This window comes from Gallus gallus, chromosome 1 (assembly GCF_016699485.2).
Source record: "Gallus gallus isolate bGalGal1 chromosome 1, bGalGal1.mat.broiler.GRCg7b, whole genome shotgun sequence".
In the NCBI taxonomy this organism is placed as follows: domain Eukaryota; kingdom Metazoa; phylum Chordata; class Aves; order Galliformes; family Phasianidae; genus Gallus; species Gallus gallus.
Window position 1 is genome coordinate 36,756,738 of NC_052532.1, and position 26,493 is coordinate 36,783,230.

The 26,493-nt window shown below is 38.2% G+C and overlaps 1 protein-coding gene across 2 annotated transcripts in view; it reads left to right on the forward strand.

Annotated features, from left to right (window-relative positions):
- The window catches only part of TRHDE (thyrotropin releasing hormone degrading enzyme), a 220,268-nt gene that overhangs the window by 11,730 nt on the left and 182,045 nt on the right, over positions 1-26,493 (forward strand). The window lies entirely within an intron of this gene.

Below are 26,493 nucleotides of genomic sequence, written 5' to 3' on the forward strand. Positions count from 1 at the left end.
TAGAAAGGAAAAGTGTGTGGAAAGGAGTGGTTTCAGGAAAAGTTCTGGGTGAACAGGTTAGGAGAATGTTGCAGGCAGTGCCGGAGCTGCTGAGAATGAGGAATAGTAGTAGAAAGTGGCTAGCTGACAACGTGGTGATGAGTGGGGTGAAGAATGCTGATGGAGGACAGTGCTGTAAAAATTTTGTGTGGTTTCTCTTTGGCTACTCCTGCTCCTGTTCCAAAATGGTGGCAGTGTGAACTGCAGGACTGGCAGCATGTGGGGCAACCCAGAGCTTGGTCAGCTATGTGGGGCAAGTCCTTCAATGGGTATCTGAATCCATGCACATTATATCTTAAGGAGAGCTCTAGTGCTGGGTGGGTCTTGGTTTTAGTTTTACTAAACATTACTGCACAGTCATCAGGGCTGAGTAATTTGTCATGATATAGAGAAAGACCTTGAGGCTAAGAAAGATCTTATGAGAAGAGTTATACCAGAATAAGGACAACCATTATTACACTGCTGTTATTTTGTTATTACTTTTTCTAAGATGTAATCAGAGATCACAGGCTTCTGGTTACTAACAATCTTAATTCTGTACTTTTGTATAACTTAGTCTTATCCTGACCAGTGAGAAGGAGCTGTGAAAAATCTGGCTAAAGGAAAATAATTACTGCTTCCATAGTGCTAACTAGCTTGCAGAGAGCCTGAATCAATATCCCTGCACTGAAGTATGTAAGGCTTGTGTTTGAGGGACTCAGTTTGGCTTGTCATCACACAAATACAGAGAGAGATCTTTACATGGGATCAGTGCACTGATCGTCACTTGGTTCCGCAGATGTAAAAAGTCCTTTTTACCTGGAAAGGGCTAGTGAATGGAGTTGCATCAGTAGATATAGGTCACAGTCAGCCAGCATCACACAGGAATTGTTAGTTTAGGTTCAGCTCCATGTGAGCATGGCTCTGTACTCACACTTATGTCGGGAGAACTGGAAGCACAGTCATGCTTCCAACCATTCATGAGATGCTGGAGAGCTAGGCATTTTCTTATCTGCAGTGCAGTTTGCCTGCAGTCTGGGTGATCAGTCTGATGAGACTGAAGAGCTGACTTTCATTAATAGTTGGAAAAAAAATAATAAAATCAGGTTGAACAACTATTCAGAATAACTTTCTCCCCAGTGTATTCTGTCATTTGTTAGAGGCTAAAAAAAGCCCATCAGTTCTCTCTAAAATAAATTCATGCTTATTGTACATCCTAGCCTGTAGATTTTAGCATATTATTCTGCACTTGAAAAATGTATTAATGCCTGTATGTAATAGCAATAATGACCTCAAGACCAGGCATTTTCTGTCAGTTAATGACTGCCTGGGTTAAAGGCCTGAGGCTCTGCCTTAGGCCTTCTCTTCTGCTGCTCGTTATTAACTGGCAGCAAATAGTCTCTCCATCAGTTATTATTTATTAATCAGTATTGATGCAATTATACACCAGATAGTTCTTTGTGAGTGAGCAAATTGGTTACAGCAGACTGATTTAGCTATCAAAAGTAGAATTAGTCCTCAATTAAAATTAAGTTTTCTTCCTCTGCAGCCTGAGTTTTGCCTGGCTTCAGAGTTGAGCCTTACTTTCTGAACCTACCTATATGTAAAAAATAACTTTTGTTAGTCCACCACTCACCACTGGGAGGCCACACATGTATCTGATAAACAGATAGCAGCTAATGCAGAAAGCACTGGACATATTTATAAAGCCTGATGCTGACTTTCAGCATTTAAACTTTGTATGTCCTGAAATGCTGCTATGGTAGTGATATGATGATACTCATTCATTTTTTTTTTTTGTCACAGCTGATGTCCTACCCTTGCATCCCCAAATAGCTTTCATCAACAGTTTAAAAATAAAAAAAAATAAAAAGTAAAGCATGTCACAAAGAATGTGTTTAGAGGCAGGAGCATTGAGCTAGGAAAACAAACAAATATGAACAGATTCATTGTACCTTCTTTTGCCTGTGGAATTTTCTCTGCAGTAACATCAGTGAAGGTTAGTTCTACACATGCTTTTCTACTCAGTTCAGTGCTTATTACTGTGAATTGTTTAAGTTAGGTGGGGAGCTCTAGGACGTCAGTAATCCACAGAAACGGTAGCTTTTCCAGGTTCATCACATCAATACTTGTTTGCCTATTCTGTTTCTTGTATATTGAAAATGACTTTTTGTTTATTAATTTTTAAATACTGTAGCTACAAAATATGCCACAAACAAACAAAAACCTATGCAATCAGCATCCATGCTAAACTGAATATGCCAGGCAATCTGTTAAAAACATAAATTGCAAACTTGCAGTCCATTGTTATTGATTTCTGGTTGAATTTGCAAGTCGAATGCCCTAGGAAAATACTGTATATGTATTGTGCTTACTGCTTTAAAAAAAATACTCTTGGTCAGCACTTGTAGTACATGCAATATTTAAATGCGATATTTATTTCATTAACAAACTCAGCTAAACTCCACAAATAATACTATTGAGTTGCAAAGCTTGAGTTTGGAAATGTTTGTTTTCTTTTTTTTTTGTTTTGCTAAGGAGCTCAGTATCTTGTGGTAGTGATGTACTTCGTATGTACAGCAAGAAGACTTAATTGAAGAGCACAAATTAGTTTATTAATTCATGGCTAATTCACTGTCTTGCAGTAATAAGGAGAGGAGGGAGAGGTAGCTCACGTGATTGCTTTTGTGACAGGCATCAGCCCAGGAGCTTGATTGCAATTCAGTACCTTTGAGAGCATTGCTTTATCTAGGGTTTGTTCTGGTTAATGGAAAGAAATGTCGAGGACTCTTTTCCACTTCTGCCACTTGCTTATAGGAGTAGTTCAAAGTCTCTGCAATTCCTTACGTTTTCCATATTATAAGCAGGGGAAGAAAGGAGGTGGAGGGGGAAAGACCATTTTCTTTTCATGTCCTAATGAGCATATGCTTGGTAGCACGTACTGTGTGAAGCCTGAGCACTCTGGCTGTGCTCTGCTCTGTATGAGTTTTTTTGTGTTTCCTTATGCCTCTTGTATTCTGCTGTCATATTTGACTTGATTAACTTATTCATTAAGGTCTCTGTCCTTGTCATCAGCATGAATCCTTCTTCTGACATCCATCGAAGCAGTAAGACTCTGTTAGCATGTTACTCTAAGAGTCATACTCTTTCTAGAGAAGCAAAAATGAAGGTCCAAATAATCCATAGGATCTCACTGCAGGACAGCATAAAGGTGCATGCATTCCAGCCCCAGCCTGAGCATCTGTCAGTCAAGCTAGTTTTATCCTGTATACCCACCATAGTAGCTGCTCTCTGGAGTGAAAATGGATTACTGAGGCAGGTGTCTTAGTTGACATCTAGTTGAGTGACAGATACAGCATTTGTGAAGGAGGAGAGTGATGTGTACTTTTATTTATTTATAGACCAGACTCTCCTCCAGGGTTTAGCTAAGTTTTAAATGTATTTTTTCATATAGAAACCAGAAATTTAGCCTGTTTATTTCCCGTTTTTATAGCCAGTGGTGAGAAAATAACCACTCATTTCAGAGATTGATAACTCTTGCCAGTCTAACCCCTAATTTTCTGACAGTCAAGTATCTGCAACATTTACTTTCTAGGTTTGCCTTTTACCTGACTTTTTTTTTTTTTGGTTAGAAAACTTCCTCAAAGGTCATCTCTTTTTTTTTTTTTTTTTTTTCTTTTTTTTTTTTTTTTTCCTGTCTGGAGTGTGGGAAAATCTCTCTGGTTGTTATCTCCATAGAGGAGCTAGTCAGTACATTTGATTTTTACATAAAGGTGTCCATAGCGTTAACAGAACTCTTCGATTCTTCCAGTTGGGTGCTTTGACACTTCAGGTGGAAGACTTTTAGCAGGTGCCACAGTGGCAAGGCTTCATAGTGAGAGCAGAGTTGGAGCAGTCTGACTGCAGTAGTCTGTGTTTTTTCCCTTGCTACTTTCTAAGGGAGTCATTTGCATGGGCTGAGCTTTGCCATTGTGGGAATAACTGTGGTGTCTACTGCCTGCCTTGTAGATGGTTTTTATTCTAGAATCCATGACATCTCGTGGTTGCTGCTGAATTGCTAGAGTACAGCACGCAGCCCCTTCCCCTGGCACCCTTCTTGAGCAGTGGGATGAGGACAGGTGGCAGAAAACCAGTTGCGTTGACATGGTTCCACCAAATGATGCCCTTAGGAAATCTTCAATTGCTCCTTTCTGGCTGCTCTGTGCTGTTGAGACATAGCAAGAGCAGTGAGAGATGAGAACTGAGTCCGTTCTCTTCTTATTTGGAACAGCATAATTTGAAAGCAGATTATGTTTCACTTTGAAGGGTGAATGACCTAATGTGTATTAAAGAAGTTATCCTACAGTGGATTATCCTGAAAAATATTTAGTGACATGTTTTGTTTAGTAGCATGCAGCAGAGCTGTGTGGCTGTTTAGGACAGGATGTGAAGGCTAATGCATTATTTGAAATGACTGCAGCTAGGGAGGGCCTAAGAAGCAAAAGGTAGTTATTAGCATTCATTGGGCACCTCTGGGAGTACCAGCACTTTCTCCCCTCCCATCCCCCTTTTCCAAGAGCAGTGAGTAGTTTGGTAGTCACAAGTCACAGCAACTTGCAACCTCAATTACTGCTGGTCTCCCTAGGACAGCAAACAGTACTTTGGTTAGTAAAGGTAAAAGAAGGGAGTAAAAGCTGGGACAAGAAGAAAGGAAGTGGATTCCTATGGAATGATTTTGAAAAAGAAGTATATTTAGTGAATCATTTGCATGCTTCGTGTTTCTTGTAGTTCTCCATTCCTCTGGCTAATTAGATCACACTTCATGGTTGAACAGTGGTAGATCATGCTGAGTTTTTTGCTGAGGATTGTTCTTATATGCAAAATATTTGATAATGTTGTTTTGCAGTAAATTCAATGTTTCCTTTTAAATATGATAGGAAAAAAAACAAGGAGACTGATCTATACATGGTGAGAAAATTTTATAGTTTTATTTTTCGGTCTTACCTGAATAATTCAGGTAGAAGCCTATGTGTGTGGGAATGTTACATACTGCTTCATGTAAAGTCATATGTATGAGTGTATATACGTTCATGAAACAAATACTTACATTTTTGGCTGCTAGTGTTCTCAGACTTTTTTCCCCAGACTAAAGGAATAATTTTCCTTGTCTTAATGCAGTTTTACTAACTGAATTCTGGTGATGGAAAGTGAGTGATGCCCAGCCTTGGTTTTCCTTTCTTCATTAATCTTTACTTTTTATTCCTTGGCACCTCCATGTGTTTAAAATGTGTTAAGAGTGCAGTTCTAGAGCAAGATAACAGGGGACTTGCAGGTAATATCTGGTATGTTTCAGACTGCAGAACTTTTACTGGATACCATTTTGAAATAGGCACCAGCAAAGGTAATGGTAGCAGCCTGCCCAAGTTTCCAAGTCTTCCTATGATTCTAATTTTGTGTGAGAATTGTGTTCATGTATACATTTGTTATCTACTTTCAAAGACTTTTCTCAAATTCTCTGAAGCTTAATTAGTGGTCCTCATGGGGCTGTGGTCATTAGTAGTATCCTTTATTGGGATGGGCTTTTACCCCTCACAAAATGTGGAATGCTACTTGCTTTTTATGCTTTGTTTAAAAATGCCAAACAAACAGAATAAAAACAAATAAAAAGAAATAAGATTAAAAAAATTAAAAAGAAAAAACAATAAAACAAACCCACCAACATTTAACATTTATTCTTTTCCTTACATCTGTCTATTATATGGCTTGTGATGATCCACAGAGAATTATTTTGGATTGATATGGGATGTATTATATAAGTTGTCTGCCAAGTGAAAATGCACTGACTTCTGGCATGAGAAATCTGTAAGGCATAAAGAGGAGATGAGGTAGTAGCTTGGAGTTAAGAACCTGATATGAACCTTTTCAGAACTTCAGTGGATAGCATGACAAGACTTGAAAAAGTGAAAAAGGATAAAGAAAGATTGTTCTGAGAAAGAAGCTGAGAAGGCTTGAGACTCCTTGCTATGAAAGCATTTCAAAACACCTAACTAGCTTGTACCTAAAAGCTGCTTGAGCAGCAGAAAAAATTCAGAGAAAGCACAATTTAGGTATGGAAATGAAGATTTGTAATTTGTGTGGTTACAATAGGGCATATTATTAACACTTGTCTTTACTACAAAATACTTTGATGAGTCACACATGACTGGAAATGATTATGCTACCATGAAGTACTGTGAGGATAAAAGGGATCAGTGAATCACAGTGCAGCTGGTAGAGTTGCATAGTTTCATAGTTCTGTTATTCAGGTGTTGATGGGTGAGAAGGAATATCTTGAGTATTGTTTTGTACATTCACGTGTGCTTCAGCAGCATTTGACGTATTTAAATGTGTTTAATTATTCAGTCTACTCTGTAACTGAAGTCAACAGTACCTTGAAATACCCAAGGGAGGAAGTCCAGAAAGGAACAAAACTAATTTCTGTAGAAAATCGATCTGCTCTGAAAAATGCTGCTTCTCAAATTCAGAGGATATTTATTAATGCTGGGGTGTTTTCACAAAACTTAATTACTATAGCAGTAGGGTAAACATTTACAAGTTGAAGTGTTTTTCTGTAATTGTTGAGCTTTTTCAACTAAACTTGGACAGGCTCTCCTCTACTGCCTAACCCCTAACCACAGATTTTCACTTGCTTGTCTTTTTTCTTCTGTGGCTGCCTTGTAGTATCTAGTCACTTCAGCTTCTCTGAAGTTCAAGTCCAAGTACTCCTGTGTTTTCCACAAAGTAGAACAAGTTCAAGTAATGTCGTTGAACCTCAGGTTGCAGCTTCATGCTGTGTGTAATGCAACGAGTTGTTGTTGTTGTCCTGTACCTTACCCTGCACACTTTTATTGTATAGTTTGTATTGGATCTAATGAACAGCAGCTAAACAGTGAGGTTGTTCAGTTCAGTAATCCAAAGGGAACTAGCCATAAAATTTGATAACTTTTGACTTAACCCCCAGTGTGTAGGTAGCCCACAGACCCAGCTTGGGAAGAAGAGGTGGAAATGTGTGAATGTCTTTTTTAATGATATGCTATCATAACTGGTGAGTAATTGCTACATAAAACTACATATACAGGTATTCGGGGAATCTGACTTGACATGTCATCCTTTTACATTCAGGCTGCTCTTGTTATCATTCAGGTCAAGAAGTTAATGCTAGATGCTTGATGTGTGTTGAATACAAGTGAGACCCTCCAGAGGAGTGAGGTGTTTCTTCCACTTTCTTTGCTTGTACCTCACTTTCCTGTTTGTTAAGAGCCCATTGCAGTTATTTCCTGAGTATAGTTGCCTTAGTTGGTCTTGGTAGCTGGGGAAAAAAACTTAGTATTCTTCACGATGAAGAGGTATTGTGCAAGGGTCCACAGACACAGCTGGCCTTCAAGTCATGTATTAGATCACATAGATTGTTTTCAGTCTTTTCAAAAACATGCCTATTTTAAAAACAGCTACACAGGATTGTATTTTGACATGCTCTGTGTGTCATGCCAGTTTGGAGGTGACAACCAGTTGAGTAGATCCCAGCTATCAATGACCTTGACCTGGTGGTGTTATACATGGGCTGCCAAAGGAACTGCTTTCTACGAATGTATGTTACGTTTTGGAAGCTGTTGCACTTTACTCTCTGTGACAGTTGATGGCAACAAGATTTACATACATGTCTCATTTACTTAAGTGCATTTATTCCACATATCCCTTGGCTACCCACTTCTTTCACTGTGAGGATCTATGACTGGTTCTTCATTTGCTTATTGTGTACCGGTCCTGATTTTACAGATGGCTTAGCTGTCCTTTTTCAGATCTCAGAAATACTTAATCTGGCCTTGTATGGGATTCATTTCCCATCTCTTCTTATTCTTATCATCCTTCTCTCTGCCTTTTAAGTTCTACAGTGTCTGTTTTGATATGCTGAGCAAGAGAGAGGGGTGGTGCCACAACTGCCTGCAGTGCTTGAGGTTTATAGATGTAAGTTTGTGCTGTGGCATAATGATGTTTTGTTTTTTATTCTTTTCTTAATCATTTGTAACAGTGTGTTTGCCTACTGAATATCTGCTGAGCATTGAGCTGACATTTTCAGGGAGTTACTCCAAGAATTCCTCCCTGAATTATAGCTAATTTAGATTCCATTATTGCGTATGTAGTTATGGCTTTTTTTTTTCCCATTTGCATTTCTCTGCACTTACCACTGTTGAATTTCATATGCCATTTTATCATCCAGTCACTCAGTATCATGAGATCCACCTGTAGTATTTTGTACCTATGACTATTCTAAGTAATTTTGTACAGACTGCGCACTTTTCTGATTATATGTCTGAGTCAATTCTGGACGCATTCCTTATTGCTTATCTCTGGTGGTGTGGCAGATGAGTCTGTGACTAGCAAGAAAATGCCAGTTGTGAATTCTGTTTTGTGGCAGGAAGCTTTCAAACAACCTTACTGAAAAGTCTTGCTGAATAAGATTTTGACAGTGTAATACTACGTGGCCGTGAAAAAGTGAACAGAGAATATAAAGTTTGCTACTGGAAGTCATTGGTTCACTGCCTTGTTACAAGTGTAGTAACATTAGCGGTTGCAAGACAGTTGTGACTGAAATCTGTAGTACTCTGAGTGTACTTTGTTTGGTCAGATTCAGTTGCCCAGATGTGGATGCTTCTGTTTTGGAATATTCAGAATCAATTTTTTGCCTTGTTTGGTTCTGTTGAACAGATCTCTGTTGATGTACTGTAGTGGTGCAAATATTGTCTCATATTTAGTCATCTCAGAGACCTTTAGGACCTGAAAGACATCTGAGGGTGAAGTATCACTTTAACCATAAGTTGTGATGTTGTGACTATTATATTGTTACATTTGTTCTTTTGAACAAATCCTAAGAAATGAAATATCTCCTTTATTTCAAGGAGGCATTGCCTGTCATGATGTACTTTGCCTTTGTTTTGGTGGGAGGCAGCACTATGGCAAATTCAATTCAGTCATGACAAATTAAGAGTGGCAAGTGTGGTTGGTGAATTGAAAAGTTAGTTGTCTGTGCATCCCTAGTGAGATGCTATCACACTGGGAAGATTCTTGTTCTTGTATTTTTTTTATTTTCATGATTTTAGAAAATGCTAGTGATCTACAAATATATCAAGTAGAATGCAAACAAAAGAAGTATGTTTTTGATGTGTGGAAAATTTTTGTATTGATCTCCCCCTGCCCCCCCTTTTTGTGTGTGTGTGGGAGGGCGTTACAACATCCAAGACTACACAGCAAGGAAGATTTCTCTTTTCTCTTCTTAACAGAGAGCATATTAGAACCATGAAAGAAACATCGCATCTTTGTCTGAAAGTCTTTTTAGTCTAAAGCAGGACAGCTAGTGAAGTATTTAACCAATCCCAATGTATCTGGACAATGCCACATATGCAGCTTCTGTGAGAACTCCAAAATGGAAAAAAGTTGGACCTTCCATAGCCGAACTTTTCATCTGAAAGAGACTGTCTGTGGTTTTGTACCATTTTCTGCTCATCAGCATTCAGCAACCCTGCAGGATAGAGGAAAAATACAGAAACATAAGAAAGAGAGATAAAAGCAGACTGGGAGCTGAAAAAAGATAAATGACTTTCCTGTCAGTGCAGCATAATGAAAATCAAATCAGTGCTTGGCAATGTGCAGTTGCCCAGTATGGCTAACCCCAGACAAGGTTTTAAGTGAAATATATGTATTTCATATTTTATTCTCATATTCATACAAAGATAAATGACTTTTTTTATTAGTTGATAGCAGTGAAAATAGAGGTCCTGATTCTGTAAAGTATTGAGAAAATATGTGACAGTGTTTAGTGTCTGTTCAGTTTATGGTTTTGCGAATAATAGAATTTGTTGTTGTAAATACAAGGCCTATTACAGCCCCTCTTTGGTTTCTTTGGGTATTGTTAACTGGGTATTCTGCAAACTGGAGATATCTTAAAAATGTAGAAGAATTATTAATTTGAGAAAGCACAAAGGAGATACTTAGGAGCTAATGATCTATTAGAATAGCTCAGTATTAGTGTGCTCACCATTGCTGACAGATACATAACAAAGCTTTGCAGGCCAGGCAGGCAGCAGCAAGGAAGGGAAGAGTTGTCCTGCATTGCTCCTTTCAGCAGACCCTCACTGTTCCTGAGCTGCCATCTTCTACCATCTCTGATGGCACTGTAGGCTAGAGGTATTGATTCCCAGTGGGGCCAGCTGTCCTCTCTTCTTATTTTTCCTCTGTGGTTTTATGTCATCCTGTGTTCGTGTTTTCTTCATGAGTCCCTCAGCTACAAATAATATTGTCTGGATAATCTTAACTCTGTAAGTTTCATGTTTTTATCTGCCTACAGACTTTTTTTTAGCTGTTCTTTGTTAGTTACAGAGGTAGGCAATATCATACCTGGACCTTGACATGTAGGCTGCTTAAAACCTGGATGGTGAAAGGAGTTACCTATGAGGGTTATAGTGGTAGTATTCACATCACCGAGCTATATCTGTAATTGAAAGTAGTGAGAAAATAATTTGAACAGATTTACTATCAATTTGATTTTATCAAAATAATTGGTAATTTTTATGTTATTTGCAAATAATTTTCATAGTTCAAATTATTATGTGTTGGCATAGTGCTACATTGTTTGTAGGAAATACACAGTGGAAACATAATTCATTCTAGAATGTGGTTATACTGAAATCAAAGCACAAAAAGGAATCCTCAACAACTTTGAAAGAGTTTTGCAAACTTGCATTTTGTTCCAGATTGAATCTGACTGTGTATTTTTAATGAATATAATGTTGAACATCTGCACTGTTTGCAAGCTGGGATTTTCTGTTTGAATAGCTGACTGTGGAATCAGACTCTATAATCACTGATGCTGTGTCTCCACAGTACCTATTTGCAATATAGTAATATAATAATCATAATAATAGCAATAATAAGATCCCTTCCCAGTTAAAACTCAGTGTTCTGGATAGCATTTCATAGTAGTATAATGTACAGTATTGTTTATTATGTCTCACATAAGACTGTGAATGGCCTCCAAACCCCATCTACAGCTGGAAATATATGCTTGTTTGCTGAATTCCTCCCTTCCAGCTTCTTCATTTTAGTAAACAAATCCCAGAATCAACAAGTGTACAAGAAACTTCTGAACTGGAGTTGTTATTTTCTTTCTTTCTTTTTTTTTCTTAACAGAGTGGATTATAATGTACAAACCTGTCAGGGGCATTCATTATACCACCACAGAATGAACCGAGGATACCACTGACTCTATCATGGAAGTTACAGAGGAGGGAGAGTTGTCACATTCTTCTATCCATTCCTGTCCTTCTTAAGTAATTGAATTGATAATGATTGTTCTAGATTTTAAAACTTTGAATACAACTGTATGAATGCAGTGCAAAGTATGGCTAGGAGAGCTACTGGTATATAAACCAGCAGGGGTAGGTAATGTACCTGCTTAGGTGAGGTGCAGAAACAGCACTCGTGTATATGTAGGGACTGTACAGTTATGATTATTCTACATAACATGGGAGTAAGCGCATTGCAGATCAAGTTTTAAACACTGCGATGTCCAGTGTAGACAATTCCTTCATCTCATACTTGCTCTTCTGGCTCATCTTTCGAAGCTGTAGGACTAAAAGGGAATGAAGGATATAAAATCTTTTCATTGCTATGCTTACTGGCTCATTTATGTGGGTGACCTAGTAACTCGATCTGTTTCTGTAATTCACCACTTAGAAGTTGGTTCCAAAATACCTACTTTTTCTTGTGTATGAAGATACTTCTTTTTTTTTTTTTTTTTATAAGCTCAAAGGCCAGCTATTAAACTGGTTTATTTCCACTTGATACTGTCCTAGAGATTTCAGGATGCCTACTTCTTGAGAATCTGAGAAACTCCTGGCAATCTCAACAGTAATGACCAAGCAAAAATCATAATTCATAGTTACTTTTTGGAGTCTGATGTAAGTGTGCTTGGTAAAGTGTATAAGTGCATCAGTGAAACTTGGTTTGGGGAAGACCAATGGAGCAGTGTTTTCTGATGCTTCAGGGCTTGTGATATGTTGTAGAGATGCTGAATGTGATGGAAGAGAATGTGGAAAATGATGGCTGTTGAGCTGACTTGCAGCTGTTGTATAGCTCATGTTTGACCCCATTCTTGCGTTGGTGTGAAATGAATAAAGCACATCTGTTCTTATAGGGGAAGATGAGTAATCCTCAGCAGAGCACAGCTCAAGTACAGCACAGTGATCCCTTAATTAGCACTGATTTAGCTGCCTCTGAAACAGAGTGGGATAACAGTGTCAGCAGAGCGTCACATCCTAGGCCATTTGCTGTGCTGTGTGCTGAGGCTCATTAGCTCCAACGCAGATCTGCATCTGTGCGATGCAGGGCTGTGTGATGCAGCAATGCCAGCCTGCTTGCCTGCTCCTCTGCACCTTGCTCACCCTCCTCTGCAGCAGTCACTCATGTCTCCATGTGCCCTCTCTTCCAAAAGCTTATTGGTTTCAGAGGCCAAGCTTACCATCTACAAACCCATAGTGACTTGTGGGTAGTTTTTTTTTGTTTGATGTTGTTTCTTTTTTTGTTTTTTTCCCCATTAACAAGGCCTTTTCATTTTGCTGAGAAGAAAACCAGAGGTGAAGTATCCAGGCAGTCATTTAACATTATCTCTGACCTACTAACCTGCTGATTTGTTATGAGTAAGCTGGGCAAAGATCAAATGCAGTAAAAGTCTGGAGGCCTGCTTGGATTTGTAAGTGTAATGCACAGAGGCACTTGGGAACAGCAGCTGGCTGAGAGTTCCTGAAATACCACAGCTGGATGCCGACTGCAGCACTGAGCTTGTAGGCTTCATCCTTCGGGGTACTCACAATGAGACTGTCTGGTTTTTGAACCAGGGAGGGCTTTCCACTTTACCCTTTCATTTAAGAAGGAATCAGTCAGCACTATGAGCACAGAAACCAGCAGTGATACTTCTCCCTGGGATTTCATTCTTACTCCCTCATCATTTTTTTTTTTTTCTTTGCTCTGCCTAATAGGAGACTGTGGCTTCGAAGACCCTCTTGGGAAAAGCACAGTAGATATCTTGTTGTTACTGCCTCTAAAATGCTTGAGAGCTTTAGGCAACACTGGCAGCAGAATATTAGTCAGTGGTATTTATGCAGATGTTTTCCTTAGAAGCTTCTGGTAGCAGTTTCCTTCACTTCAGAGGCTGATCTGAAGACTCTCAATTGCATATTAGTTTATACTTTCTCTGCCGAGCTCCTTCAGTCCCGGTTTTCTTTTTAATAACCTTCCCCCATGCCTGTGCATTAGTTGCAGTTCGAGTCTTAGAAAAATCAAATTTTCAAGAGCAAACTCCTGCTTCTCGCTGTTTAGAGTACAGAGTCTGAGGTGTAGGTCAGACTGTTTGTCCTCACTGGCTTGTCCTTCCAACAGCAGCTGAGCACCAATGAATCTTAGGAAAAAAACTGCAGGAGGTCTACTCTGAAATACACTGAACCTGGAAAAAGCTTTCTTATGAAGTCCCCACTTCATCCTTTACAGTGCTTTTATTCCATAAAAGCTTCCAAATGATTTTGCATTTGTCCATGTCAGTAATTGGTCAGGTGTGGAAATGCTTTTGCTTTCTGCTCTTACGCTCTTGATATTACCTGGAATAAACTGCTTTAACGTTTTTTAATATGGATACCTGGAGGTGCAAATCCTCTGGCTGTAAACACTGTTTATTCCGTGGGTGCGGATATGAGAGTAAACAAAGCCTGCCGTTTTAAAGGTTTGCTTTGTACTGTGCGGTTAGGGTATGTCTCACGAGAGGGAATGTTATCTTAGGCTCAAAGCAAGTGTTAAAAAGAAAGACTAATGAAGCTGTTACATTGACATGAGTGTCAGCTGGAAGATAAGCAGGGGAATAGCTTTCTGCTGCAGCTGAGAAAAGGGAAGGAAGGACTAAACAACAGCAATCTGCTCCGGTGTCAGCAAAGGAATGTATCTGTGCAGACTGTTTTGATGAACTAGGAAGTAAAGGAATAATTGTGGCAAAAATTCCACAGAATTCTGGCTTTCTGTTTGCTTGACTGATTAACTCTCTAACACTCTCTAACTTTTGTTTGGGCAGCACTGTGACTGCCTTGTTTGCAGCAAGTTTGGAAAGCTTGGTTTGGGAAACCTTTTTCTTCTTTCGTCTTACTATGATCTGTTGGACCGCATGTTTCAGGAAGAAATTGTTTACTGTGAGGGTGGTGAGACACTGGCACAGGTTGCCCAGAGTTTGTGGATGCCCCTCCCTGGAAGCATTCAAGGCCAGGCTGGGTGGGTCTTTGAGGAACCTGGTCTAGAGGGAGGTGTCCCTGCCTATAGAAGGGGGTTGGAACTAGGTGATCTTAAGGGTCCCTTCCAACCCAAACCACTCTATGATTCTGTGTTGCATTTTGTGCAAGTTTGCTTCCTCACAAAGGAATTGCTCTGGAATCACACTTTTTTTTTTTTTAAATAAAAACGTGGTTCTCATCCTGTTTTCTTTTTCTTAGACATTATCCTGTTTATTTATAACTTTATTCATCTAATGCATTCTAACAGTTCACTATGAATAAAGATGTAAGCTGGTGAGTTGTGACTAGTAGCTGTCCAGATGTAAGCCAGGTGTGGCATTTGAGCTGTATCTAATCAGAAATTGTTAGGAAATCAGTAATCAACTTTTTCCATAGGTGTGTAGGTAATAACACTGATTAATTAGCCTCTTTCTAATAGGAGGTATACTGTTCAAATAGTGGACATTTTAAGATGGAGAATATAACTTGAATGACAAAATGTGCAAAAGTGTTATTTCATAGTCATCAATATCTGACCTTTTTGTATTCTGGAAGGGATTTGATAAACTCTGTAGTTAAATATTTTATATTATTTTCATTTTAATATAAACAATATGCTGTTACGTATTCAGTAGATCTTAGCCATCTTTATCATCTTTGTCCAAGTTTGCATATGTCAGAGTACTTGGATTTTGCAGCTTCTCTCTTAAGCAGCAAAAATCATCTATTTGCCAATCTACACTCTTTGCGTATGTATGATCTGCCACGTCTCATCTGCATCTCTGCTGGCTAGGTGGCTAGGTGATTAATCACTTTGATCCCTGGTTGTGGCCTTGATCTTTCTCAGATGGGAGTCCTCAAATCGTAATAGTATTCTAATTCATTCAGCCCTTCTATTTTGCTTTCTCTATTTACAATTATAATTTACCTTTCCTCCCCACGTCCCGCAGCCCCAATACCCATGTTTTACCCTGAGATTGGTGTGCCCAGAATAGGGCTGGAATCCTTCTAGCTGTGAGTTGGGACATTATTAATAGATTACCACTTCCGCCAATTTATCTTCTCTGGCTGAAGTGCTTGTTCTGCCTGTGGCTTTGTCAGAGGCTAGCTGTGCAAAAATATTTGGATGCTACTAAATACAGCCACCTTTTCATTTTCTTTTTTTTTTTTTTGTAATATTTGTCCACAGATTTGGAGAGTTTTTTAAAAGTTTATTTATTTTTTTTTTAAAGTGAGTTTTAGTAGGTATCAATATGAAAAAAGAATGATTTCTTCTTTCCCTATTTCATGATTTATAGATTTTTGCTTTTACTGGGCAAATGCTGTGTCTCTACTCTGACAAGTTTTTAGCCTGAAGAAACTCTTGCTGTTGATATGGTTTGCTGCTGTTATTGATGTTAACTGTTTTTGCTTTTGTTGTGGATTTTATACCAATCAGAGCACAAAATCTCCCATATGCAATTTTTTTTTCCCTCTAAAGGGCCAGTTTTTGGAAAAGTGTTATGGGCTGATTTCAGCACAACGCAAGGACCTGTTGTCTCTGAGAAAAGTCAGCACTTCAACAAGTTTCAAAGGGTAGAGCACTTTACAGTACTAATCTGTTTACTTTGCAAACAGTTTTTCTATTAAGTTTTGCTTTAGATCACAAAATAATTCCCTGTATTCCTTTACCTCACTTCTGTTACTATTAGCTATGCATTGAGTAAATGCATTTTCTTAGGGCTGTGCTTTGTCATGTTATATCAGAGTATTACTATACTGATTAGGGTTTACTGTAAATATATGATGAGTATGGCAAAGTTTATCTTAACTAGACTTCCAGTGAGGTTTTCCTGAATTAATGAGGAACATGAAAGTACTGACATGTCTTTGCCATAATCTTCCTGTTGTTGTGGACAGTCTTGCCTCTACTCCACTTTCTTTGCAGTCTTTGGACGATTGCTGTATGTTTCTTAGTGGCTATTTTGTGGGGAACCACTTAGCTGAAAACTCTTATAGTAATTCTTTCAAGTGAGTAAGAAAATATCCTTTCCTCTTAAAGCTAAATAGTCTCAGAACAGTAGCCACTTAACAAAAGGTGTTATGGGTGTGGAATGGTTGCTCTTAGATATGAGTGAACTTAGGGAACCTCTCTTTAGACAGACAGTAACCCTTGCTCCTATTTGTTTAACTAGATTAGCACAGTAGAGCCTTGCTGTCATGTTGATGGCCTTCTGACAATGCCAAAGTATAAATCATCAGTTATAATAGTTGCAGATTATAATTTCAGATGGAATTGCAGACTCTAGATGTGAAATTGGTTATACTATATAGTTTATTGAATGTTATAGGTCACTTTTCAGCACTTTTGCTAAACTTGTATGCTTTTCTACCTATTATTTTTTTTATCCAAAGGCAGATGAAAAATTATTTATGAATGATGTATAATGTCAACTGTTTGAGTATAAAATAGCCAATGAAAAATTCTCTGATTAAGAGAATTCTTTTAAATTTAAATCCCAGTCAATCCAAAGGATGTGGAAACTGATGTAAAGCCTTGGGATACGTCATCTGCAAAAGGCTTTCTTGGAGGAAAAAGCCATTCTCCTGTCATCAGGCACTAACATGTCAAGGCTTTTTGAGCAGGGAAGCTGGACTGCCTAGACACTACCTGTTCAGTTGATGTATTTACTCCACTCGTGGCTGAAAGCTTACTCTGTGATGAAATGAGTGCTGATATATGTAGGAAGAGTCAAGGCTGAATGACTATGTGAAGGGGTGGGATAGTGGCAGTCGTGGTTGACTTAAATGGCTCTGAAATGGCACCTGCAATTACGTTTGCTACACGTTAGTTGTTAACATGCTCACTTTCTGTCCCCGAGCCATTTCAGCAGTACCATACAGATCCTGAGTGTTCTAAATTAATGTAATGACACTATGGTCAGTGATATAGTCAGTATTTTATTTTATGCCAGTTGAGCATTGGTTGGATTTATATACGAGTGCAGCTCATTAACTTCTGAAAGTATTTTATGATCTCTTCTCAAGTTAGAAATTGTAGCATGTCTGCATGACAGTTTTGCCTTCTAGGAGAATATATTGTTGCACCTTTGGCTCCAGCAGTCAGCAAACACTGGGATTTGTTCTGTTCAGATGGGAAATTATGAGGCAACTAGATGCTTTTCCCATACACGTTTATTTGGAAAGGAGATGCACAAAAGTCTTTTTTACTATGAAAATACCTGACAATTTCTTTGCTTGATTGTCCTCATTTTCTCACTGGCAGTTGAGCTGTTTCAGAAGTTACTTTAACTTCTTTCTCTTTTGGGGTCACATTTGCTCTAAGCCTCTACCCTTCTGTCCTGCAGCAATGTTCAGGGACCTCTGTGTTTGCATTTAGTTTCCAGAGAAACCTCTTTACTACTATAACTCCATCCATGACCACTTTTCTCCTACAAACATTATTTTTAGTGATCAATTCTGTTATTTCAACTGGCTTATTAAGCCATTTAAAGCTGCCTTGAATGAGGATGCAGAGATGGTGCTTCTTTACTTCAAAAAGGTTGCACCTAATCTCCAGCAAAATGGTGTTTCCTTGGAAAACAACGGGTTATGGTTTCCACCTATCTTTAAAAAACAAAATTAAAAAAACATAGAGGTAATATACTTATAACCACAAGTATTTTATCTGAGAAGGCTCAGTAGTTATGTGTATGTCTACTCTGAGTTTGGAGGAAAATCTCCTTATAAAGATGATCTGTCCCTTTAGTATTCAGTGAACACATTTCATTACTGTACTGTCTCTTTTGGGTATTGTCCATGATGAATAATGAATGGGAGAATGAAACAAGGCATTTTTTTGTCATTTTTTTTCCCATTATCAAGTTTAAATATGTTCACTACAGCAGATTCGATATTTCACTATAGCTACTTCTCTCATTTTGTCCTCTCTCTGTTTTCTTCTTCCTTGCTCCATTGTAAAATTTATTGCATTTGAGCACACAAAACTCATGGAGTTATGCATGCAAGTGAAACAACTCATACTCTTTCTTAGTGGAGCTTGACTTGTAGCTTATTTACTTATGTAGAGAATATGTTGTCAATGTGTTAATTCTTCTGAATTTATCAGATTTTAAAAGTTGCTTGAGATGCAATGCTAAGTTTGCAGAAGTGACCCAGTGAAGGAGGTAGCAGGGGAAAACAGGGAAATCTACTATATTAAATGTATAAATGTGAACATTTATCTCTGTAATATTGATAAAAACAATACCTGTAGCTGAAGTACAATCAGTGAACAAAATAAGGGATCTCAAATTAGAAAGTAATAAAGGCTTTTGAGTACAGAGTAATTGCATGTTTGTAGCTTTCACTCACTACAGGAATACTGCAGATCTTCAAGTAAAGAGTATAAGACTATTTCCTCCCCCTTTATAAAATTCATAAGCTGCTGCTCTATTGAAATGTTAGAACCTGCTGAAATACTTAAGTGCATACTTAAGGTTAAAGACACATTTAAAATTTAACATATGCGTAAGTACTTTCCTGAACTGAGATATTTTTAAATCATTGTGAGTTAGACCCCAGATGTACAAGTGCTGGGCTGAGCCTGTGGGTATTGCCACACAGATGACAAGAGTGAGTCTAGAGAGGCCTTCCAAGAAGCTGTGCTTTATGTGTAGTCTACTAGCTTTGAGGAAGAGATTAAAGAACAAACATTATTCCCAGGATGGTATCACTGATACCAGCTGATGTGCAGAAACATCTGTTTTGTAATGTGAGAGCACTCTGAACTGCTTAAAACACCTGACAAAGTTACTTTTAATTCTGCTTGAAGTTAGTGGGAGGGGAAACTATCCTTAATTGTGGATTTCCGTGTTGATACCACATTACCTTATCTATGTTCATCTGAGAAAACAAGATCTAAGGTTATCACCTCACCTTTGGTCAATTTCCTTACTTTCATTTGTTCTCAATCCATTCAGAGCAAAGATAGAAAAATGGGAGAATTATACATGACAGCTAAATAGGCTCCACCCTTGGAACATTAGCCACATTCACTTGGAAAGTTGCTGTAATGTAGCCAAATTAAAGGAGAGAGAGTGAAATTTAGATCACTTGTGGTCCCATAGCCCTATGTGGCGTGATGTAGACAAAAGCTCTCTCTGTGGGTGAGAGTACTTTGGGAAGTGTTTTTGTTTAGTCTGTTATGTGGGAATGTCTATGGTATCAGATGGTGTGAACTGGGGGATGGGATTATAGATGCTTTTTCTCCCCTTCCTGGCATCAAAGCCAGTCTTGTTGTTCCTGATGCTGTGGCAGAGACAAATGAATGGCCATTACTTTGTAAAGTGTGTCAGGACGCTTATAAGCAGCAGAGAGTTATTTTCCTCATATCATGTTTGATATAAACATAAGATCCAGTCAGTAATTGTGTTTCCCATGATCTGAATAATCAGTGGTTGTGACCAGAGCACACACAGGATTGTTGAGGTTGGCAGGGACCTCTGGAGGCCATCAGATCCAACCACCTTGCCCAAGCGGAGTCATCTAGAGCATGTTATGCAGGATCCACTCATTTAACCCACATTTCCTGATCTTATCTATGAGGATGTTAGGGAGGACGATGTCAAAAACCTCACTGAAGCCAATATAGGCAGTTTCCACTGCTTTCCCTTCATCTTCCCAGCTGGTCATTCTATCATAGAAGGCTATCAGGTTGATTAAGCGTGGCTTTGCCTTGGTGAATCTATGCTGACTACTCCTGATCACCTTACTTTCCTCCACATGCTTAAGGATGACATCCAAAGTGAGCTTTTCTGTCACATTTCTAGGGATGGAGGTAAGGCTGGCTGGCTGGCCTTCAGTTTTCTCCTCCTTGCCCTTTTTGAAGACTGGAGAGACGCTGGCTTCCTTCCAGTCATTGGGTATCTCTCGTCTTCTCCGTTACCTTTCAGAAGTAATGCAGAGTGGCCTAGAAGTAACATCCACCAGCTCGTGAAGCACTCCTGGATGCATCCCATTGGGGTCTATGGACTTGTGGGTGTCAAGTTTGCCTAAATGATATCTGGCATTCTGGCATTTCAAAGATGTGTTGTTTTTTTCTTCTTTTTTCTTTCTTTTTTTTCCCTCCTCCATCCTTCTCATGCATAAGGACTACTGAAGCGGTGATCTGAAAACATGAACCGGAAACAGGGCATCTGCTGTTGGTGAAAGTTGTCTTGGAGAAAGCATCCATACCCCAGGGATTGAGTTGGTCATGCCTTGTCTCCTCCAGATTTAAAACCTCAGTAGTTAATGGGAGTCATTCCATTGAGTTCAACAGGTGTTGTGTTAGGTCATTAGAGCCCAATGAGCCATCTGTTCTCACAAGCCTTCCCTTGTTAAAACTGAGGTGCATTTTGTTCCCTTGGAGCAATGTTTCTCATTGAGTGAGATATAACTCCCCCCCAGGGCATCAGTGAAGGCAGTGATGGCAATTGCAGCTTTAAATCATGGAAAAGATGGTTTAAAAATTTAAAGAAAATATGAATTCCAGAATTATTTCAGGCTTTGTAGATCTTGAAAACTGAATCCAGAAACTCTTGGAGAAAGAAATATGTGGATTATCATGATCAGTAAACTTGTACTCTGTATTATGGCAGAGATGTAACAATGATCATCACTAAGTAAATTCTATGTGAGGATGCTTACAAGCAGCAGAGAGCTGTTTTCCTCATGGCAATTTCCTCACTGTTGAAATAAATTTAAAAAAAAAGAAAAAAAAAAAAAAGAAAAACAAACCAACCAATTCACCTTGAAATCAAGCAAGGTGCCCCTCCACTAAGGAGATAATACTACTGCAAGAGTGAACGTTTTTCAAAAGGAATGCACACAAAACAAAAAGATGACATAGAGAATGATGTCTTTAAGAACAGGCTTTAAATGTAAAAGTGGATATTTAATTCAAAATAAGCAGGAGGCTCTGGTGTATGGCATGCTTCAGGCCTGCAAGCATCTTCCTGTAATGTCCTGATTTCTGCCAAGCTTCCTTAATTCCCTGGGGGAGCAAATTCAGGCTTCTGGCACCTCTAGCAAAGGTTGGTTGCCTCTTCCCCTTGTGCCAGAGGGGAAACATACGTACATTCTCTTTGATCATCCTTCATCTTTGGTGATTCCTACAAAGGCAGGAGGTTGAACAACAGCCCCTTTTCAATTAGATATCTGTAAATAATATATTTTGATTCTCTATTTGCGTGGCTAAAATGTGGAATGTATTCCATATTGAAAAAAGCCTTCCGTTTGACCCAAAATATTTCACAGAATGGGGGAAAAAATGTTTTTTTTTCCTTACTATTCTTCATCCCTTCCATCCTTCTCTTTTTTAACATACTTCAATTGATGATAATGAAAAAGAAGCAGAGTTGCATTTTAAAATATCAAAATAGAACAGTTCTACTTCATCTTAACACCTTTCTCTGTTTATTATGTGCTGAAATTATCACTAGTCTTTGGTACACTGGAAAAATTTTTAGTGAACATGCTATTCACCAGAATAATTTTCATTGCTATTACAATTTGTACTTGTCAGACTTTGTCCATTGTACCTTGAATATTGTTACTAATCCTTATTTTCTTTGAAACTCTATGAAATAATAAGACAAGAACAAGTCTTTTAAGTGCTGACTTTCTTGATGATGAATAATTTTTGCAGCAGACAGGAAGATTTTTCTTGTATGCAGTATTTAATAGCCTACCTTTGGTTAGTTGTGGTTTGTTCTAAATCTGTTACATGTTTCTCAGCATACATCACAACTCATCACTCTGGGGAGTAGCTCTCAACCAAATTTATCTAATTTGATGACCTGACATTAAAGATATTTTTAAACTGCTTTGATATATTTAAAGTATCAAATGTTGAAATATTAAAAGACACTGTGTAAGCCGTCATAATATATAGAAATTATTTCTGAAACTGAAGTTTTTTGTACAACAAATACTTTTGAATTAAAATAGAGGTGGAGACTACTGAGTTATTACAACAGGTGTATGAAATTTGCCGTACAAGTTTGGGGAATGTTTTATGTTTTAACTGATAATACTGCCAAAGTCATTCAAAGAACCTGAGTAAGGTAACTGATATTTTGAAATTAATCTTCAAGGATGATTTTTCCATGGTGGTATCTGATTGTGGTTGTTGTATTGTCATTATCTAAAGTTCTAATGAAATTAGCCCAGAGTTTCTTGAAAGGAAACTAGTGGAAGCAGTGCTGTTTTGCTCATGCTAGAAAAGGAGAAAATCTGCAGTGCAGCAATCTCGTTTATAAGCTCTTAACTTCTTGCTCTGCTATTTGCAAAAGTGAAAATGTGTCATGTCTTCCATCGGGGCTGTGCTGCTTAAAAAGAACAACGTATAAATGCCAGAAGGAGCATAGGGCTGAAGATGCAAACCTAGTTATTCATGCTGGTGTTAGGAAGGGGGGAAACTGGTTCCATTTAAGGGATTTATAAAGGGGTTGGATTTTTTTCATAATAGTCACAAGTTCAGTTAAAAAATTGCTAATGGTGGCAAATATAGGTGGAGAGGAGCTAAGAAAAAGCAGAATTTACTTTGTACAAAGTTTGGTTTGTCCATGTATTCACAATGTCATGATAATATCATTACTAGGATGATCCCCCCATAAGATCTTTAATGTATTTACCTCATTCAGACACAGGAGGAGCAATGCAGCATCAGGACAGCACCACTGTGTAGTAAATATGCCTGTTGCATCAATGTCCCCACCTTACTCATCACCACCCTTGGAAGGAGCTTGGTGCAGGCTGTCAGGTGATCCTGAGGCTGAGTACCATCTTTGAATTTCTTCATTGTCTCTGCCTCTGAGCAAACTATATAAACTGATACAGTCTCATTTAGTAACAAATCATGTGTTATTAATTCTCTTCTTACCTGAACTAAGACACCCGTGACCAAACTTAGAGCTGTGTAGGGTTCGCTACTGCAGTAAGATGTAATGAGAACAGTGCTTTAAGTGTGTGCAATAAAAATGTTAAGTATACTTGACATAGTGAAGTGTCAAGATAGGTACCCAGAATAACTGTCTTTCTTTGTTCTCCACTTTCTTACATGAAAGTAATAATATCACTTAATCTTGCAAAGCTTGTGGAAAAGAGTTTCAGTAATATTTGCAAGGCTGTAGCATACTCAGGGGTTACCATATAAAAAGGGTAATAAAGAAAATCAAATAACTCTCTATACTTGAAAGAGCCAAATGTCATGTAGTAAAAAGACATCATGTGATGATGTAATCAAGGACTGCACAGGTATGTTAGAGGAAATGAGTTGTGTGGGTTGTCTTACAATGAACCTTTATAAACTTTTAAAATCCTTAACTTTGCGGCTGTGGCTTTCTACAGTTGTGTTTTGTAGTTATTAATGGCATGAAGAGTTATTCTGAACATTGCCCATTCAGTTCTGAGCTCCAGAAAACTGTGAGCACTGATCTTGTACCACTGTGTAGACATTCATTATGATGCACAGCCAGACATAAGCAAGTAATCATACTGATTTTGGTGGAAGACAAGGTCATGAACTGGATGTGAGTGCATTTGACATAGGCAGCTAATTTGTATCTTTGTTTTAGGTCTCTACCAAAATGGTCCTCTAAAGGGAGTGACTAAGTTTCTATTATAGGTTAGGAAGATAAAAGGATGCTTTTGAAGCATTCAAGAAGAGACTTTATTAGTTTAGCTTGGATGACCACCCTTACTGTGAAGGAATCTTTGTAAGTCTTCTAGGGCACCTTTCTCTCTCTACTCAGAGTGAACATGTGCTCTTTGGTAGGAAAAATAGGGCATGCATCCAAAGCACTAGCTGAGGTTGTAAAACAGTTTAGACTTCTTTGTATCAAGTTTTAAACAGTGTTCAGATTTACGTGTGTTAGAATGTGTGTGAGATGTGGTTAAGGGAGCAAAAATATAGAGGAAAGCTGAAGAAATCAGAAAATAACATTATTTTTAAGTGAATATCAATGCTGTCAACCCTTTCTTTTTGAATGGTCCTTATACTCTGACTTGTGCCATTGCAGTATTTGATGAATTATGCAGCTAGTCCAGAAGCCTCTTTATCTTTCCTAGCAGGACACATACTACTTTTATTTATGTTTAGGTCTGACCCTGCAGAAAAATTTCTTCTTGTTTATTATTTAAATTAATGTAAAATCAAATTCTTAGCATAATGATCAAACAGCCTGTGGGAAAATATGTAATAATTATGCATTGTTGTTGAGTCCAACATGCTTATAAAGTAATGCAGCTTATCTGCCTTCTGAAGTGAAAGCAGTAAACAAACAAACAAAAAAATATGCTAAACACAAATCTCATGTCTTAATCTTCATTCTGTTTTATCTGCTGAAGCTTCTTGTTAGAGCACTGTCTGAACAGACTACAGTCTGTATTGCTTAATGCTCCAGAATGTCTGCCTTCCCTCTGCTAACCCAGGGGTTAGGGTCTAGGGTTCCTTCGTATGTGTTATGTTCTGAGGCTGTTTAGGTGGAAGGCAGAAGCAGACCCAGCTCCTAGTAGAGTGAGTACCCTTCTGGCATGACTATCCCTGCTGCCTGGTTACTTTTCACTCCTTCATTTCCTTTATAATGCTTTCTGGACAGAATTTTGAATTATTTTCTGGGTAGTGCCACCATGCCAGATGTGTTAAATGAAGACTACACCATCATGCAGCCACTGTTGTTCAGAAAAACCTGTGGTTTTTATATACCCTAAGAGGTGCTTAGGGTATATTTTTTGGATATGCGATATTGAATTTTTTTAAGAAAGAGAATTTAAAATCAGGTCTCTCTTGGTTTTAGGCAAACAAACATAACTATCCTGTGAAGGAGCCAAAGAAGATGTGTTGTACCGGAAAGTATCAGCATTAACTGCATTTCATGTGGAGCTTTCCTGGCATTAGAAGATAGCTGGCATGCCTTGGGAATGCCTGTGAAAGATCTGGGAAAAGACACAGATAATTTCTGAACTATGTTCAAGCTTAGGTGTGATCTCTGTGTTCAGCAGTACAGTGCTGTCAATCTGGAGCTGTGCTAGGCAGGCAGAGAGGCACCAGGGAAACTTTACAGGAAAAATAAAACTATGCTCAACATTAAGTAGGTAGAAAATGAACATTTGCAGCATTGTGTTATTTGAGTTTTGGTACCTGGATCTAATCTTAAACATCTTTAAATGCATTTTCTGCATTTGCCAGAAGACACACATTGTAATGAAGTATGGTAAACTTTGATTTTTCTTGTATCCTTATTTTTTTTGATTCCCTTCTTTGTCCTGTTTTTCATAATGGACGTTTGGCCACTGTCAAACTGAATTATTTTTTGCATACTTTGTTGACTGAGTCTTCTTTTTCCAATACACTGATACAGTCAACTGTGACAGTAAAACAATTATGCAAAATTGTGTATAAAGGTTTAATGATACAAGACAGTATTCATCACAGATCTAATTGCAGTTCTTACTACCTTTTCATAAACTAAAGATTTCAAGAAGTTGTAATCTGTAACTGTGGTTAATTTTTGATTTTAGAAAATATACTTAATTTAGCAGACAGGAAATGTCTAAAATAAAGCCACTGTAAACTTTGGAAAGAAGCAATAAATGGAAGTAGTGAGTTGGAGGAGTTCTGGTGATGTTTTACGTGCTTTGAGGTGGTGATTATGAGAAGTCTGCATTATTGCATGTCTCATTAAGTTACACAGTGTTATCCATTTTACCTTACAAATCGTAACTATGTATGGCTGATTGTGCACTGGCTCTGTAATATGATACAAAGATGTAAATATAATGATTGAGATAGTTAGCAGCAAAGAATGATGACTTAATACACCCCAGAAAAAGAGAATAGATTAAAGCAGAATTGACAGGTACAGTGTATTGAGGTTTGACGTCTGATTTCTACTTGGGTAACTGAATTGGTTCAGAAAATGAGCAGTAAAGCACTGTTTAGTAATGCTTTCACTGAAGCTGAAAATCCCATGGGTTTTTCTTGGTCCGGAATAGAGCATTTAGAAATATTTCAAGACTGGTATTTCCACTTCATGTTTGCACTGGTATTTTCTGATTTCTGCCTTGCTGCTTTCCTTGGAACCCTGGGTGGGATTTAATCCTGCCACGGGAGGTAATAGAGACTTGTATT